The sequence below is a fragment of the Hipposideros armiger genome, unplaced genomic scaffold (assembly GCF_001890085.2).
Source record: "Hipposideros armiger isolate ML-2016 unplaced genomic scaffold, ASM189008v1 scaffold_803, whole genome shotgun sequence".
NCBI lineage: Eukaryota > Metazoa > Chordata > Mammalia > Chiroptera > Hipposideridae > Hipposideros > Hipposideros armiger.
In genome coordinates, this window is record NW_017732153.1 from 212,225 (window position 1) to 232,533 (window position 20,309).

General features: G+C 34.5%; 1 long non-coding RNA gene across 1 annotated transcript in view; it reads right to left on the reverse strand.

Annotated features, from left to right (window-relative positions):
- Positions 1-20,309, reverse strand: part of LOC109374235 (uncharacterized) — an 81,386-nt gene that overhangs the window by 53,198 nt on the left and 7,879 nt on the right. The gene's annotated exons all lie outside the window — the stretch shown is intronic.

Consider the following 20,309-nt stretch of genomic DNA (forward strand, 5'->3'; position numbering starts at 1 on the left):
ATTTCTACCTCACTGTGTCTTTTTTGTTTGAATTAATCTGGGTAATGAACACCCAAACCAAATTATTGTGGGTTGATTACCCATGAAAAGTGGGTTAATTGTTTAATAGCCATGGGTACAAGTGGGTATAAGTATTTTAATATACATAAACTTCTAGTTGGCATATTTGACAGTAGCATAAAATGCATATACAATGAAATCAACAATGCAGTTTCACATTAAAAACTGATTGATCTTCTTGTTACTATAATTTAATTGTCTGTAAAATTGGTTGCTAAATACTGGGAAAAAATTCATCTGATAATTGTTTCTATTTAAAAAAAAAACAAGGACAAATGAGTGTTTCCCAAGTACTAAGCAAATAAATCTTAATTTTGAGAAAATATTGGAAGAAAGGAGATATTTAGTGCCACTTACAAGAGCAAATGTAACAAATGGTTGTTCCTATTATCAGTTCATCTTATTATCAGACTTGGGTACAGTCAGATGCAGCCATCCACATTAGTAGGCAGTTTAAAGTGAAATCTACATAGAAGCATTCAATTTCTAAGGAAGAAGGTGGTATCTAATTAAATGATTCTGGCTAGCATTTACATCCTCTGGGCAAGAAAAATGGACCAATCAAGAAACACCAACTGTAGCTATGTTTTCTAATTTACTTCCTAAGGTCATTAAGGGGAAGACCTTATTAGAAAATAGCAACCAGAGCCATTATCTTTCTTTCACTTTCAATAAAGGCACACAAGATTCTGATGAAATAGTCCAACATTCAGCTCTCCTTTCATGGCAGAAGCAATGGACCCAATTTAAAAAATCCAGCCAATGGACCCATTAAGTTTTGCCCTTTCTTGAGAAAGAAACAACAACAATGGAACACAAGGGAATACAAAAATAACAACAACAACCAAAAAGGATAGAGAGCAGGAAAGTGAGCATGAAGTATCAGCAGGGAGGCTGCAAATATGGACAGAGGTTATTACATAGGTTACAGAATTAACAATGAAGCCACCCAAAGGCTTTATTTAATTGTCAAATCATCCTAATTTTCTATTTCTTTTCTTGTTTTATTTTTTCTCTTTTCTTCACTTTATGCTTTAGCTGATTTATTTTGCTTCTTATGGAAAACTGGGTTGCAATTGGAATTGCTTTTTGCTCTCTTAAGAGCTGAAGAAGGAATGAGATATCTCCCTTCAGCTTTTATTTCAGAAGACAACTCCTAGGGATGACCAACTGAGAGGCATCATTTTGGCATAGCAAGTTTCCTTCAGCTGAATGGTATTAAAAACTAATACTATCATAGAAATCTTGATAAGTCCAAGTTTTGGTGAAAACCGAAGAGAACCTCCTTGCTGTGCTGGGGTTACCTGTTCTTTTTTTTCTGTAAGAGTCAATAAGGTTTACCTCCACCTCACAACTTAGCAGTTTTAACATGATTCTTGGTCGTGTGGCCCATAGGGACCTAATTACAGCTTATGTGCAATTCCCTCCTCCTTCTCTTCTCTCCAGTGCACTGAGGCTAAGGTTCACCGCTAAGCCACCTTTCTAGACTTTGCCTGGGAGAGAGCCAGACTGAGAATCCTTCACAACTGGCCATGAAGCCAAAACAGAAACAATGGGAACAGTAAATACCTACAAATGCTCACACAAGAAGCTAGAGACTTCTAAGAGAGTAAATGAGGTGGACATTAGGGAGTTGCTGTAAAATTTCACCTAGAGAAACAGAAAAATAAAGCATCAGAAAAAAAAGAGCAGGTTGACTGTGTCTGGGATTTCATAAACCTCACCCAAGACAGCGGCATGGTCAGAGGAGGCCCCGCTGCTCAGCTCTGCTCCTCTCTGCATACTAGCCAGATGACACTCTTACACGACAAAATGTATTCCCGATTGTACATATTAATTTTGATGCTTGCCTAGAGCCACAATTCCTCATTCTCTGTTAACCGGTGTGGTTAATTATGTACTGTAATATTTAAATTACAACTCTGATTATTCTTGAAAGATAATTAGACTAAGAAAAAGAAGGCAACAGAGTTGCAATGAAGGTTGTTCTGAAGGTTCTGGTTATAGCAGGAAGACGATATATTCTCCCAGAAGTGAGAATCATTTGTGGCACAGCTGGGCCATGGGGAGAATGCAATGAACTCTTTGGAACCATGCATTCATTTTAATTAATGAGGGGCCATCTGGTTGAGATAAAGAGAGAAAACATGGCCTATTCTATTAGATGATTTGTCAAACTTTGAGTTACATGTGCACTTCCCTAGGAAATTCTCGCCCCCTATATTTTCCCTCTCTTTGTTTCAGAACTTGCATTTTGCCCCAAACATAAAAAGGACTTCTTACCTTGTTCATGTCCTTCATTTTTTCATATTTTAAATCTAGTTGATACAAAGCCTTATTATTAATAATACACAGGTATTTTATTGTGGCACTGCTTCTTACTGATACCTCTTCAAAATTACTAAATGGTGTTAGATGAAACAGAGTCTTGTGGATACTTGGTCTATATTATTTTCCAACAATAAAGATATTCCTGTAAATTTAACACATGCATTCGTGTAATTATTGAACGTATTAGTAGATGGATTTGTGCCAAGTATGGAATAAATATTTAATTAAAAGAAATTAGCTCTTAATGTGTTTCTCTGGCAATATCAAAGATGTATTTGGCATGAGGCACTAACTTATTCTTATTTTAAAATCTGTATTCACTGATTTTTTTATATATATACACTAATAAAGCCAAGTAGACATAATCAGTCAAGTGACATATTCAAAGAATGACACTCATGAGCCAAAGCACACTCCAGGGTACAACACTGTCCACCAATTTTTTTGCTTTCTGTTTCCCTCCCCTCCCTCTCTCCTTCCCTCCCTCTCTTCCTCCCTTTTCTCTCTCCCTTCCTCCTTCCCTCCCTTCTGTAAACATTTGAGCAAATTTTGTGTTATTTCAGGTATAAGTTTAGGCTCTGGAGAAACAAATAAGACATAGTAGCAGGAGAAGCAAGTAATTGTGATTTCACCCAATAAAATAAATGCTATTTCACGTGGATTTCTTCTGTTGTGCTAAAAATTATTGGTGGTAAATACAATTAAGTAGTTTATTCTAGCTGGTCAGTGCTTCAAGGAAGCTAGATAAAGGCTAAATTACTATAAGACACTTAGTACCAAGCCAGAAAAGTCATCTCCAACAACTTTTATAGTCATTGAACAAACTAGATTTTCTGAACGCTGATAAAGTATTTCAAAATATTGGTAATAGTATAACATAATGGTTGAAAGCACTAGTTTTGACTTCACACAGATTTGGGTACTGATGTCAAGGTTAACACTTGATAGTCATATGACTGCATAAATTACTTAATTGGTCTAAGTGTCAATTTTCTTATCAACAAAATGGAATACAACTGATTTGTTCTGCGGATTAAATGACATAAAGTATATAAAGTACTCACTATAAGTCCTGGCTTATATAATTAACAAATATATTACCAATTCTGTTACAACTATTTGTATTACAAGAATTCCAAAATTGAAACAGCCATCGACTTGTTCAAAATCACTGTCTGACAATTCCCCCATGTGTACAAATATCTACCCAATAATGGTTTTTTTCAACAGGAATCCAATCCAATATAATTTAAGAGAGGTAGACCCATCTGTCCTCTTAGTTCTTAAAAGAACACTCCAGATTTCTTTAAATGTAGGATTTGGGAACACAATATTGTTCTTTAATGGTTAAAGAGACTCATGGCTAAATTAATATGAATGCAAAGAGAAAAGTTTGTGGGACTAAAAGCAGCAATATGATGTTTACATCCTATTGATTATTACTGAATTCACAAAGAGTGAAAAAAGGTTGTTGGCTCTTTTGAAGTGCCTAGGTTTGCTTCTATTATAGCTAACTAATCAGGGATAATCTCTTGCTCTATTGACCTTTATAAAATGGCTGCCAAGAAAATGCTCAAGTCCCCAGACAATGCTTACTACATGCCTGTTGTCTCGAGAAGACAATAGTCAAGAGAGTCAGAAGGATTAAAAAAAAATTATAACAAGCTTTTCAGGACTTTTACAAAAGATAATTCTAATCAAATCTCTTATTAATGAAATAAATTATATTGCAAGTATTTAGAGCAATATGTGTAATAATTTCTTTGTTGCTGAGTGACCTTGCCCAAAGGGAGGCAGTTACTCTCACTGGAGTTATTATGGAGGCCAGATAGGACTGTGTACTAACTTGATTGTATCTTGTTTCCTGTTAGTAACTCAATTCCAACTTCCATTTTAAAATGCCAGTCTCATAATGATTGTTAGTTTCTTGAAATCTTAAAACACTGCTAAAACAGACAACATGGTTTCCAACAGCTGGAATTTATATATTCTGTTTGTAAATTGTATTACTTGTTTTTACAACTTTATTCTAAAAAGGAAACCAGCGAAATGGATTTAACACACACACACACACACACACACACACACACACACACACACCTCTAGCAATTTTTTTTTTCAATCAGTAATGTAGGAATCAGTAGGAAACAAATCACAGATGTCTAAGTGCATAGACTTCAGGTGGGTATAGGAAATGCCACGTCTTAGGTAGTCTCTTCTCATGATGGGAGGCCTAGAAATGTCAGCTGCCATACAAACAGCCGCATCAGCCTTAGTACAGAGAGGCTACTCCTATCTCATAATCAACAGTGAAAATAATAATCATAAAATACCAGTGCTACATCATAGAACACACCTAGTTCAATTATTCATCAGTATACCGGAAGCATGTAGAATTAATGCCAGCTTCTTAAATGAGAGAGCATGGTACATTTGAAATGAACAAAACTTTCTCATTCATTGTTTCTTGAGTGAGAATCCTAGCTACCAGTGTATCAGCTGAGTCACTGACCAGATAGACTTACTATTTTACACTACTTTGTTCTATAGAAAATTAAATAACTTGTTTTTCTGGTACTGAGTTTCAGCTTCTTACAGGAAAGCTACTAGGAAACTAGGAGGGAGTTTGGGTAACATATTATAATGAATGCCATAAATACCTCACACTTTTAATTTGGTTTTAATAAGATACTTAATCTCTGTTGATTATAAATCATTGACTATTAAAAGCACATTTATTAAAAATCTTAACCACTAAAAATAAGATAGAGTAGTTAATATTACATAGTTTTTAACATTGTGTAAATAAGCCCAACAGGAAAAAAAATATCCATATTTATTCAATAGCAACTGTTTTTATTTGAAGGAGTAGAATAAATACCGTCATTTTAGTACAGTATGTTAAAGACCAATAGAATATTCAAAGCATATTAAGTGAGATTTAGTAACCATAAATTTGATGTGTGTCTATGAGATAGCTGCTCGTCTTCAATAAACAGGTTTCTTCTAATAAGCAGTTGGTATTTATTTAACAAAAGCAACTGCTATATTGAATAAATTAAATGCCTATTTAAGACACTTTATCCAGCAGAAAGAGGTAGCAAAATTTCCCTGCAGCACCAGAAACGATCATGTTAATCCTGGAGTGAAGCCAGTATTCTAACACCCTGTTGTCAGTGGGACGCACGTCACGCTCCACACTGCAGCATGACCAGCATTACACAGCATGAGGAGGCACAGCCGTGGAGAATCAATCCAGGCATTTTGACAAGAGTCTGTTGGCTGAAATTATTGCAATCCTTACACATCAACCCAGAGTACATGAAAAAGAGAACAAGTCTCCATTTCGCTTCAACAAGTCTGGAAGAAAAGGACGTTAATATTTGCTCTGATTCTCTGGTTGCATGCTCTTCAATGATCAAATATGCCACTCCACCTAGAACATGATTTGCCAACTCACCGCTTGGCACATATATGCGACTCACTCATCCCGGGCGCTGTTTCTCCAGCCCTGAGGCATGAGGTTTCTGAAATTAGTATGAGCTTCATTGGTATATTTCCAGGTGATTTCCCAGTGTCATTTAGTTCAGTTTTTTTCTTAAGTGAAAGATTTTACAGAAAAATCATTTATTTTGATCATTTAATGTTGTCATTTATTATACAATGGACCTAAATGATAGAGCAGAATCAAGTTGGCTATCAAATATGTCTCCAGCCAGCAATACCTACCTTTCTATAGTGAATATTTTTAGATGGTGCCTTTTTGGTTATGTGGATTTAGATGAATGGATAGCTTGAATTTCATAAAGATGATTCTGTTCTTATTTAAAATCTTCATAGCAAGCATCTTATACCACAACTTCGTGTTCACATTCAATTCAGTTATTAAAATGCTACTTTCTTCCAGTGAGCAGTAAAGTCATTATAAAACAAACTGTATTCCTATTCATCATTGTCTTTTTTTACTTCTGACTAGCCACAAGGTTTTTTTTGCCAAATATGCAAAAAAATTGATATATGCAAAATGAAACTGTCCTATGAATATCCTAGAGATTCTAAGTAAATTATTTTAAGTAGCTCTAGCTATCTATTATATAGCCTCTCGGTAAGATAAGTCAGGCTTGAAATTATAAGCTTGTACATAGCTTTATATATATATATATATATATATATATATATATATATATATATATGATTCAGGGGATTGTAATATAATAAATGTAGAGATAACATAAAGTGACTCATTTCAAGTTCCTTAAATTTGAGAGATTTAATTTTCAGAAAATTATTTGAATAATTTTAGAAGGCAGAGTAAAGAGAGAGATTCACTGTAAACTTTGTGGAAAGGCTACCTATTAAGAAACTGTAAAATTATCCTCAGACTGAAGGGATGATCAGACACACTAGCTAATATTTCTTGGATAACCAATTGATCCTGATTCCAGGAAGGAAGAAAGGAGAAGGCAGACACTATGGTAAAACAATTGCCTTGTGATTCTCTTCCAACTCCTACCCAGGCCTATCAATAGCGTCAGTATTTATTAATCTTTGGAATTTTCTCCCCTTCAAGCTAGAATACTAGATAGAAAGTGTGTGTGTGTGTGTGTGCGTCTGTGTGTGTGTGTGTGATCATGTGCATATTTTGAATATGCATGTCCAATTTTTATTATCTTTTGTTTTCTATCAGTAAAAAGAGGGAGGCATACACACACAATTGAGATAAGAGAAAGGAGAAAGTATTGAAGATTTAAATGTTTTAATCAAAGAAAAAAATGTAAATGTGAAGTGATACTGTTAACACACACACACACACACACACACTTTCTATCTAATATTCTAGTTTGAAGCAGAGGAGAAACTAGCTCACAGAAGTCAGTTTCCCCCCACAAAGATAAACGGTAGAATTAGTCTGAACATTTTTTAGTTATTTTCCCCAAATTGACCATTCAGTTACCTCATCCCACTTCCCCAGAGTCATAGTAAGTAAAACATTAGAGATCCAGACTTAAACTAATTGAGCTTATTTCACTGGAAAATAATCTTAAGAATAGAAGAGAATTATTCCCCAGTTAAAAAAGAAGAGGAAGAGAGTAAAGAGTGAAGTGGGAGAAGTAGGACCCGGTCATAATCACCTTAATATCTAATACATGTGCTGAATTTGAAATCACTGCTCAATAAAAGCTTATTGAAAGAAAGGCTGAATGAATAATTAATATATTTTTTGTTTAAACTTAATGGCATTTCTCTTGACAACAGGGATATCAAAATTATATACCTAAGTACGTAGTAAGAGAAGCATACTAGAGTAGCAAGAACACAGAGCTTGAAACCATAAAAACCCACTGAAAAACTAACCAGCTAACACCTGGAGGAGTAACTTATCTCTTTTCTTCATCTGTATAGTGTTATAACCAAGACTAATTAATGGGATCATTAGAAAAATAGAATGAAAAAAAAATCTGTGGATAGTGCTCAGCATAGTGCATGCCACTTAGTTAATGATTATTAAAGGGAAGCCATGAATCATTTGTTAACTAGTTCTTCAATGTTTATAGACTCAGGCTTTTGTTTGATAATGAGTACATAGAGCAGATCTTACCAAGTGTAAAAGTTGATGACACTGTATGGCAGCTGCTTCCATGTGGTAACTTAATGTTTCAGCCTGTATTAATATTATGACACTTACACTTCAACATGAAGCTTCAGAATTCTCCTTGGCAGTAGAACAAAACATGGAAATTTCTATACTTTGGTGCTTCAACTCATTAGTGCTACTCATCACCATTTATCACAGCCCATTGGCCATCACTAGTTATATGATCTTGTTCAATGGCACAGGGAGCTGCAAAATTTGATCTTCTATTAGTCCAGGAAAGGGAAGACAATCAGAAGTACTTATGTATATTAATGTCTCCCACATCAAGTTTTTTTTTTTTGTCTTTTATTGTCTTTGCTTCTTTTGCTACACTCTCACCTTTACAGAAAATATCCAGACCTTTCCTTCCTGGATAAGAACTGAACTGGCAACAACTGTCTCCTAAACAATTGTTTCTGCTCAAGTCTCCGTTTCCTTGCAGGTCACTATCCACATTGCACCCTGAATACCAAAATCCAACTGCACAACTATTAGAATGAGGGAAACATGACTTTTCTATTAGAAAATAAGTTCAGGAAAAATAAATAGTTTGATGTGGTAAGCAGAACAACTATTTACTTTTTGGTTTTGTTAATAGACGAATAATACCACCAAACAGCAGTTGCAGTCTTGTTTTTCTTGATATTAGTCAAACTACAGTTGTATCATATTGTGTTCTTGGCATTCACTTAGGGATAAAGACAAACTGCAATGTAATCACAGACGAGCAATGAGAATGGTGAGAAAATTTTATGCCAAGTTATATGAGCAACAATTGAACTAAGAGATGAGGATGCATAGCCAGGAAATGAGCAACCCTCAGGCAGGACATGATTGCTGTCATCAAATATTTGAGCGGTTGTCATGTGGAAGAAGTGTTAGACTTGCTCTGTATAACCCTAGGGTATAGTGAGAACCAGTAGGTGAAAGCAAAAAAACAGACTTAATTTGGCTTATTTTAAAGAAGATCTATCAGAACCAAACCACAATGTATTAGGGTGCCTCAGGAAGTAGTAAGTTCCCTGTCAGAAAAATAGTTCAAGCCAACTGATAGCCACGTGATGGGAATATTGCAAAATGATCTCAAGCATAAGATAACATTTGCACAAATATACTTAGGTAGGATGACCCTATAATTTATCATCCAAATTGGGATCTGAGTAAAAATGGGTGTTGTTAATAATTGTGCCAGAGAGACAGGTATACAAGTAAACTAAATCTATCCCAACCAAACAGGGACATGTGGTCTTCCTACATTTAAGGTATCTTCCAACTATGAGATTATTTTGCATTATTTCTTAACAATAAAATGTCAATAGCACTTTGATAATCTACATTTCCGAGTGTATCTGCAAAACACAGGATTTCTGAACCGTCAATGATGGGGACTTTTTTTTTTTTCTTGACATTGTGATAAGCCACTGTGGGATGTTTTGAGCAGGTTGGCATGTTTGTTTTGTAGCTTTAAATCTCATTGTGCAGTTGCCTTCATGTAGGATTTGGTTACAGGTAAAGTTCATCCAGAATACAACCATGTAACAAAATGCATAGCATATACTTAGCAAGTCATGTGAAAAGATGTCATGGCCTCACAGATTTATCCCCAAGCTAATCTAGTCAGACAAGGAAGGTGGATTGAGTGACTACTATGAGCCAGCTGCTACACTAGTCACTACACTCTATCCAGTCCTGACAGCCCCTCTACCAGGTAGGCATTGTCACTTGTCAGCGAGGCATTATTAGCTCCAATTCATAGTCTAGAAAACTAAGTTTGAGAGAGTTTTTATAACTAGTCCCAGGACATAAACTTAATAAACGGAAGAATTAGTATTTGAATCCATATCTGTCAGAAGCATGTGCTCATGACATTCCTGGGTGTCAGCACTTGATAGAAACACTAACAAACCAAAAGAGGATCTGATATTTGAATAAGACAGCTAACATTCATACAGTTTTAGAGTTTCTAAATGACCTTCATTCATTTATTTTCAATTTATTACCCAAACTTCTGATCATCTACTAGGTTTCAGGCACTAATCTAGGCACTGGAGGTGTTAAAACAAAATTAATTCTACAAAAGAAAAGAATGGAATTGCAACTAGATGAGAAGAAATGTGTAGTACTTGTAGCCTGTTTCGCCTGTCTTTCAGATTAAAAAACAATGGCAATATGTAATATATTTGAGCATTTTCCCTCAGCTGAGAAATTGTTGGGAAGAACTCAGAGGAGGAAAGAAGACAAGTTCTAAATTGCAACATGAGGAAATTTGTCTCCAGCGTGGTAAAAAGAATGTGCTGGATTGAGAAAACAATGAAGCAAGGAGAGAAGGTAGGGGGCCTTGTATGGTCCATATGCATAGGATGTTGGGAGCGAGGCAGAAATGTATAGGAAGACACGCAATTGTATCCTCATAACAAACAATTAAGGCACGAGTTATTAATGTTTAACACATATTCTGGATTAGAATCCTGGGTTACCAAAAGTCACTTAAATTCCAAAGCTTACACTCATCCCTTTCCAATACATTGTGCTGGTTGTCAGTAGCAATGATTAAACTCTAAGATAAAGGATAGAAATGTGATAAATAGGAGTGAAAGGGCCCTTTTAGTATTGTCTTTCTCTTTGTCACTTGAGCATTTTGAGTTAGAACACTCACATTTTAAACTTTCCCTTGCAGCTCCCTCACATCCTTGTTTTCTGTAAAAATCACAAGTGAAGTAATGAGCAACAGACAGAGATCTCAGCTTAACCAAATGAAAACAAGAAGGGTGAAGGCAAGAAAATAGTCCTGTAACATGTTCCAAGGAGAAATTCCAAAACAGAATGAAATATTTCCTGGTGTAAAATGCTCTCAGTGGACTGAAAAATTTTCTTGGAACCCAAGACAACAGGTAAAGTCTGTTCCTCATTAGCTTGTGCGATAATGACCCAATCTTACATTTTCTATTTCTTTGGAATTCATTTGTTTTCATTACATCAGGTGGTTGTTATTATGATGTGTTAATGGGCTTCAAGCAGGGCTGTCCTCTGTGACTCAGACTCTGATTACTAAAATGAGAGTTTTGATATTTCTTATTATACCAACTCAGTTTGCATTCCAATTGTTAATACTTTTGTCCACCAGAATAGTGCAGAATTTCAAAGGCATGCAAAAAAAAAAAAAAGAAAGTGAGCATTTTATTTTTATTTTCAACTCTAGATTCCTTTCATCCAAAAATTGGTCTTTCCCTTTCATGACTCAGCACCATATTTCAATTCTTTTCTGTCCCTAGTCTCATTACTCAAGCCTTTTGGAACATTTTTAAACATGGAGAAAACACTCACAATTTCCCTTTCTTTCTTCATTTTGCCTTTCAGGTTCACATGCCTGTTTTCTGGCATAGTACTCTCCCTGTTTTTGCCTTCTGATCTTATTTCCACAGGAACTACCTCTAGCCATCCAGGTCATGACTCTTTGATGCAAGATGATCGTAATGAACTTATGTAGCTCATTACTTTTAAATATAAATAAGTTAAATGAATTGTTCCTAAGCATTACACTTCTTTAAGGGTAAACCCCGCTGCTAATGCATTATCAATATTTCTCGTTTTTTATGTGTACGAAAGTCTTGAAGCCAGAGGTCAAATTAAGTTTTTTCATAAGACTAAAGAGCGAACCATGACACTTCTAGTCTGATTCCGACTAGAGCTATTTTTCAGGAACTCCTCTCAATAGATCCTACAACTTGAGCTTTTCTATATCGCCCATTCTATTTATTCGGAACTTCCCTGATAACGAATGCATACTTACTTTCACTGTACTCACGGGAACAGCACACTCTCTGTTTAACTGGATAATAAATGAACTTATTGAAATGCCTAAACCTATGTTTATACACACAAAAGGAGATTGGTGTTTACCTGAGGGGACTGTCTTTACCCACTAATGTGCACTTTACAATAACCTAAGAAAACAAAAACAACCCTCTCACTCCCAGGAAAACTGTACTTGTGATAATTACAGCAATACCAAAGAGCCTTACCTCTCCAGACGCCACAGAAATACATTTGGTTGAACACATTTTTGCTCTGTGTCTATAGAAAGATTCCTTTATGCTTTCTTTGTTTGGGTAATTGTTAATGTTATTGCTGTTTATACCATTGGACTTGCAGATAAGGCCTGCGTTTTTTACTCCCTCAGCTTTTGCTGATGTCTACCACATGTTGGTTTACCTTACGTTATTTCTCTCCACTTCCCCTGCCCCCAAAACATTCAGCATCCCAGATGGCGTTTTATAGACAGCTATTTCTGTGTAAGTGTGGGTGTTTAACTTTGCATTCAGCTGAGGACAGAAGATGTCATGTGGGCTTTGTCCTCTAAAGTGTGCTGTTATGTTGCTGCTTCCCTTTAAAGTTAATTGCATGTTTCCTTGTCACTGATTAAATAGATGTTCTGAATGTGTCCATACACAGTCCTTTCTATTTTCTCCTGTTTGTTGGGGTCAGATTGCATTTATAAAGACTCACTACAACAGCTGTTTTGAGGTCTTTGTAATATAGAAATTTATAAAAGAGTTGTTGAGGAATCACAGAATTGAAACACACTGGGGCAAAAGTAATAGAGATAAACTAAAAGCCAAATGTAAGCTATTTCATAAAAAAATATTCATTTTGATACATAGAATAGTTTATACCTATTACTCTGTTATTTGATGGAACATAAAGTATAACCATATCAACTCATGATATGATCTTTTCTGGAATTAAGAGCTCAAACAAATGAACAAGACAAAATAATTTTTTAAAAATAATATTTAGCATAATAGTTGATTTAATCAGTTTTCCAAACATGTGAACAAATGACAATTACAGAACTTAATGGGATTATAATAAAGATGCTATCATTAATTTGTCTACTGAGAAAAGTCTATTTATTGCTTCATGCATCTTTGAAAATTTAGCTTTTACAAAGTAAAACCAAGAAAGTTAAAAGAAAAACCAGAAGATACAAGAAACAGCAAAAGCAGAAGAAAAAAAAAAGAAAGAAGATATTAACAATTATAAATAATTTGTGGCAGAATTGTTGGCAGAAGTTAGAAGTAGCAAGTAAACAACAGATATATAATCACAAACCCAATGTCTATGGGCAAATAAATAACATAAGGTGGAAGGTGAGGTGATTTAAATCATGATGTAAAACACTTGATTGTAATTGAAATCGTTAAGAATGTTCTCTTCTTCCACAAATAAACATGCTCTCTCATTTTTCTTGTGGTCTCCCCCTGATTTTCCCACTTTTGATAGAGATGTGGGTACAAGGAGTATTTCACCTTACTCAAAGCTATGTACTGATTAGGCAAGTGCTAAGAAGTAGCAATTGGCAGCAGGCCTCCACTTTTGGGAAACAAAACGCACCAACACTAATTCACTGTTTTTGAAAGTACAGTACATTGTAAATTCATCAAGGACAGGAACATTCATTATCTATCCTCAATACTTACTCTAGTGAATGACTCATAGAAGGTATTTATCAAAAGTTTATGGAATTAAATTAATTTTTCCAAGTTCAGAAGGTGCCAAAAAATATATACACTTTTTAAGAAAGGAGAAAACTGTATTAAAATTGTAACACTCAATATATACTGGTAACAAAAGATGAATACAAGTCATGTTTGACTTCTGTAATTACAAGAGGTGCTCAAAGTGGTTACTATCAGCATAATTTTAATACAAATTTTTCCTTTATTATTGTATGTATACATTTTTTTGGCACTCTCTGTTTAAAGACCAAGTGACAGCATTACAGAACAGAAAGAGTTGGTCCACCCGCACTAGCAAAGCCAAACACTAAACAATGAGAATTGCACTGGAGGAATACTGGCTATTTTATTGATGAATGGCACCATCCAGGAGAGGGAAAGCTAATGCTCACAACTCGAACTCCCTGATAGCTTGTGGGTTACAGACAGTATAGGACAAAATTACAAGACACCATGGGTTAGGGGTTTAGGTTCATGCTGGGAGATGATTGGTCGGAGGTGAGGTAGGGGTGATGAATCATTTCTTTAGGTCTTGAGGACAGCTCTGAGGTCTTTTCTGGAGTCCCTCTGTCTAGTCTTATGGGAAACTAGCCAGAGATATGTTTCAATGCAGGGGTCAGGAACTGAAACATTAGTTAGGTCAAGATGCTATCTTTAGCCTGCTAGTGGTCCAAATCATGTGACCACTAGTCAGGTCTAGGCTACTGTCTTCTGCTGCCTCCAGGGTTGCTAGTTACCCAGGGGAATATATATATATATATATATATATATATATATATATATATATATATATATATATATATATTTAGTATACACATTTTCAGAAAGGAAAACTGTATTAAAATTATAATACTCAATTGTATACCAATAACAAAAGATGAATACAGTCACGTTTGACTTCTGCAATTAGAAGAGATGCTCAAAGTGGTTACCATCAACATCCAGACACTTCTGTTTATGGCGAGCTACTACTTGAACAACGTTGACCAAAAGTTCCACTTGTATACATTTTTTTGGCACCTCAGATATATATATATATATGGAGAGAGAGAGAGAGAGAGAGAGAGAGAGAGAGAGAGGGAAAAGTGATTGCTAGAGCTAGGATTTAAAACTAAATTTAACCAAAGTCATAATGACCCTTGGTTTCAACAAAATGAAACTAGAAGAATTCCACAAAAATGAAAGAGGTAGGGGAGAAAACATAATCATTTCCTTCTCTATATTGTAACATTTGAAATTCATCTCTGTTCATCAAGCATGTGTCCTTGAGTATGTGTGTATTTATGTGTGTGTGTGTGAGTGTGTGTGTGTGTGTGTGTGTGTGTGTGTGTGTGTGTAAACATTTATCTACACCTCAAAAAGCCTTACAGCTTGCTACCATGTGGTCATAGACATTGTTTATCAGGATAATTTAGCAGCGTGGTGAGGGAGTAAGGTCTGGAAGGAAAGAAGTGGATGATAGATGAGGACAAATTTATTCCATCTGCCCCGATGCCCATATCAGTGTTTTGATACAATAATATGTACCCCATAATGTGTCACAAAGCAAGGCTAAAGTTAAGACTCTGTGCATGAAAGATAAATGCACAACGAAGCAAATTATGCATTTTTTCAAAGATTAAGATAAATGGACAAAGAAAGGAAGAATGCATGTTTCAAAGATCTAGATTTTGAATTATAGAAATTCAAAGTAGAGGGGGAATAATCCCACTAAGCCTGAAATTTTTTTTGTAAACACTTTCGTATTTTAATGGCCCAAATTAATAGAGGATTGTGATAAATTGCCCCTATAGATAACATCTCACAGCAAGCCTCGAGGGATGCTAGGATTTTGTTTCAGAAAGCATTAAACTCAAGTCCCTAGCCCAGTAACATTTAGCATTTCATCTTTGAAAATTTTCATTATTTGTAAAACTAATAGCTTGTCCCATATCATCCTGAATAGATAGAAAGCAGTGTGCATAATGATTATTAAACCAATTTGCAGGGTCAAGTGAAGTAGGACAAAGCACTTATTTACACAAATCAGTTAAAAGACTTCTATTGGTTTATGCTTTGGGGAAGTATATACTTGAAAGACTGGCCTCCATACTCAATTTTTTTTAGCTAGTCATGAACCCACCTTTATATTGTCTAGGTTTGCTGATATGTTTTAATTACCAGTGATATATCATCAAATCATCTACAAATATTTCAATCATTTCCATATATATATATATATATATATATATATATATATATATATATATATATATATATATATATATATGGCATACTGGGGGTGCCAAAAAATGTATACAAGTGGACACTTTGCTCAACGTTGCTCAAGCAGTAATCAGAAGTGTGTGGTCACTGATGGTAACCACTTTGAGCACCTCTTGTAATTGCAGAAGTCAAACTTGACTTGTATTCAACTTTTGTTATCAATACACATTGAGTATTACAATTTTAATACAGTTTTCCTTTCTTAAAATGTGGATATGTTATGTATGTATATTATATATATATATATATATATATATATATATATATATATATATATATATGATTCAGGATTTTTTTAAAACCTCCTTTTATTGAATAACTAGCTAGTCAATTAATTACTTTCACAACACTTTATTAAATAGAAAGCATAAGGCAGGCATTGGATGACTGTTGGCAATGCAGACATTGGTCCCTGCTTCCTGCATTCTCACACAGCTGTAGCCTTGAGTTACTTGATCACATTGTAGTTTGTAATGTACTGATTTTTATTCATCTAGATTTCTTTATTCTACAGAGCTATTCTTTGCCCTCTTATTTATATCAGGCCTGTATGTGATAAAGAAAGTTATTTTTTATTCTGGTGTTGGGGAAACCATATAGCTACATGAGTTAAGATACGTATTTGTTTATCACGTTTATTTTTCTAAAGAATTTTTTGGACAACACAGTACTTCTGTGCTGAGAAATCCTGTTATCTATGTTTCATTAATACAGTCAGCAGGATCATTACCTCCAAATTCAACAAGAAATAAACTATATTTTTTGTATGTGGCACAAAGTGAAGTGTGCACTGGGTATTAATAGCATTGTTCTGATCAAATAATAATTGATCAAATTTATACATTTAGAAAGCTTAAAACAACACAAAACAAAATAATGGTACTATGGCTATCTTTTAATTCCTTTCAATTATTTTCCAACTGCTAGTGGATAAGAGACGAAGGCTGCTTCTTCTACTCTAAGATAAATTATTTTCAGTACAGAGCCCAAGATCTAAATGGAAATTGTGAAGCAGAAAAAGAAAAGTAGAAGAGAATAACATAATAAAAAGCCTGAAGCCCCTCTTCCTAAAAATATCATTCTTGGGCACAAAGTGATTTTGCCTACCAGTTTAAACAACTTGGGGATAATGGCAGTCTCAAAATTAATAATGTGCATGAGAGGACTGTGTAAAAAATGGAGATTGCTTAGCGGTAGAGATAGTCATTGCAGAGAAATATTTCTAACCATTTGGGACATTTTTCAAGATTACTTTCTAGATCCACACTTTTCTAGGTACTAAATGAGAGCTGGATTTTAATATGCTACAAACTAAGTTACATCAATAGGCGAGGTTTTTTTTTTGTTGTCGCTGTTCTGTTTTTTTGTTTTTGTGTTAGTTTATTCAGGGTTTAGTTTAACAAATGTGAAACCACATGATCTCTAAAATATTTTTCAGGTCTCTCAATCTAAATCTTATTGCTAATTTATTTACCGGTCTATAATAACATGTATTGTTTTACCATATTCTTGTGCTAGTCAGTTTAGCTTATGTGACTTTAAGGAGAAATTCCTGGGAGGGGAGGTTAAGGAATATATTAGAATACTTTATTTTTTAAAAAGACTGACAAGTTTCCTGGCCATAAAATACATCAGTATGAATCTTGAACCTGTGACTAATTGTCTTCAGACACCAACACTTTACAAGGGTGGAATACACTAATAAGACATGTCCTAATATCACAGTTATATTTTTTGTTTGTTTTCGAAGAGTTAGCCAAACATTAAGACATCTTGTTCATAGTAAGAAAATTAATAGTTTTACAGTTAGAAATATACTTGTTTTGATTTTGGACACTTCTATCTAAGGTGGAAACATTTTTCTATAATGCATTTGGCGTGTGACAATTTTTAAGTGTATGAGATCAATTCGTTTCCACAGAGACCTTGCACAGCGACCAAATTCCTACAAGTAATATTCTCTTACAGTTGAAATCCCAATTAGTAAACAATTTAGTACTCAAGCCTCAAACCTCTCCCACAATGGACTCTACTGCAAGGACTCACAATGTACAGTGTCTTGAATAACTAAACTCATTATAGGGATTAAAACAAAGAAATGAACACTCCATAAATATGAAAATTATCTAGCCTCAAAGATGTTCTCTCTGCTTATTATCAGTACACTTTTTGGATCAAATGCTCAATATGAATATGTCAGCATTCAACAAAGATTAGTTTTGGCAGGGTATATGTTGATATCAGCAGGAAATAAATACGAAAACATTAAAAGGTATGAAACTTTAAAACAATAGCTTAAAGGTGTTTTATAAACTACAGATGGTTTACACCATTTAAGCGAATATTTGCTGAGGGATGAGAAACAATACTGAGAAAAAAGAAAATCATTTGAAAATAAGCTCTCCCGTGAGATAGGTTGTAATTAAAGCAGAGATATGCAATGTGGAAATTGCCTTTTTTATTTTATTTAATTTTATTATTTATTTATTTATGTTTTTAAAGATTTTTATTAAAATATAGCTAGCATACAATGTTATATTAATTTCAGATGTACGTCATAGTTATTCAACATTTATATACCTAAAGAAGTGATCACCATGATAAGCCTAGCAGTCATCTGACACTGTACCACATTATCACAATATTATTAACTATATTTCTTATGTTGTACATTACATTCCCATGACTTGTTTGTTGTATATCTGGAAATTTGAACCTTTTATTCTCCTTTACAACTTTCCTCTCTTTTTAATTTTTTTAATTACAGTAGATATTTAATATTGTTTTATATTAATTTCAGGTGTACATCATAGTGGTTAGACATTTATATAATTTAAGAAGTGATCCCCTGACTAGTCTAGTACCCACCTGGTGCTATGCATAGTTATTACTATATTATTGACTATATTCTCTATGCTTCACTTTACATCCTGATGACTATTTTCTAACTACCAATTTGTACTCCTTAATCTCTTCATCTTTTTCACCCTGCCCCCCATCCCTCTTCCCATCTGTCACCCCAATAAAACTAGTACCCATCTGACACCATACAATTACCACAATATTATTGACTATATTTCTCATGCTATTCCCTACATCCCCATAATTACTGTGTAACAACCAAGTTGTACTTCTTACTTTTTTTTTTTTAATGGGCGCGTAAATTTACTTTATTTTTTTGGGTCTAGATGATGAAATAGCCATGAGCTGGCCAGTTAATCTAGGAAATGGAGAGATGACTCAAAATGTTATATGGTAAACTGCTTGAGTAAAAAAGCCCAAATATTGCTGTCTGTTTGCAAGTTTAATGGAAGAGTTTATACCATGGAGTCTCTTTGGTGACAATTGTTTGGGATGCACATCAATAGCTTTCGTTTAATTCTTTGAGACACAAATTTGCATTATCCAGTAGAATTAATACTAACCAAAGTCAAAGAACAACTTTACTTAGAGTTATGTACACTAAAAATAAACACTGAGGGTTTCTTATAGCTCAAGAAAGCAAGGTTATGACTGTACAAAGATAACAGTAAGAAGTGGGTATAAAAAAAGCAGGAAGAAATGTGAATGAGTAAGAAATACTGTAGTTTGACAAACATGAGATCTCATTCTTCATCTAAATGCTCTAATAATCAGTATATGATTTTCCACAACTAATATAATCTCTCCGGGTCATAGCTGCCTTATTTGAAAAATGGATGAAATAGACTCACTAGATTGAGTCCCAGGGTCTCAAACATACTATGATTCTATCAAATTTCGACAAGAGCTGTTGTAAAATTAAATGTTACCGAACATAAACATTCACTCACTTAAACATAAAAGAAAAATTTATTGAGCAACTATTAAGTTCCAGACACCATTTTAGCAAGAGAGTTTACAGCAAAAAACAAGTCACATGTTCCTGTTCTCATGATCCTTATATTTTAGAGGAGAAAATGCTAAAAAAGATATAGTAAAACAAACAGACAAAATGCTACATTTTAGATTGTGTTAGACTGCTTTACCCCTGGGGAGGAGATAATGTGGTGGCAGTAACTATGATATTTAGGTCCATAAAAATGTAAAGAATGAGAAATTCTGAGTACTGGAGGGTGATAGGATATGTGACTTTCCTATTTAGAGGTGCTCTGTTGGACCATACACAGATTATCCTGCTCTGCAACACACAGTGACCCTGAGCACTTTTCTCCTCACTCTGAGAGCTCCATAACCAGAGTTGAAGAAGACTAATGCAACAAAAAAATATCAGATTTTTATGGAATCTCAACAGACCACAAATGATCTCAAAGCAATCCTAAGAAAAAAGAAGACGGCTGGAAGTATCACACTTCCTGACTTCAATTTATACTACAAAGCAACAATAATCAAAACAGCATGGTACTGGCAGAAAAACAGACACACAGACCAATGAAGTAGAATTGAGAACCCAGAAATAAACCCACATATCTGCAGGCAAATAATTTTCCACAAAGGAGTCAAAAACATACAATGGAGAA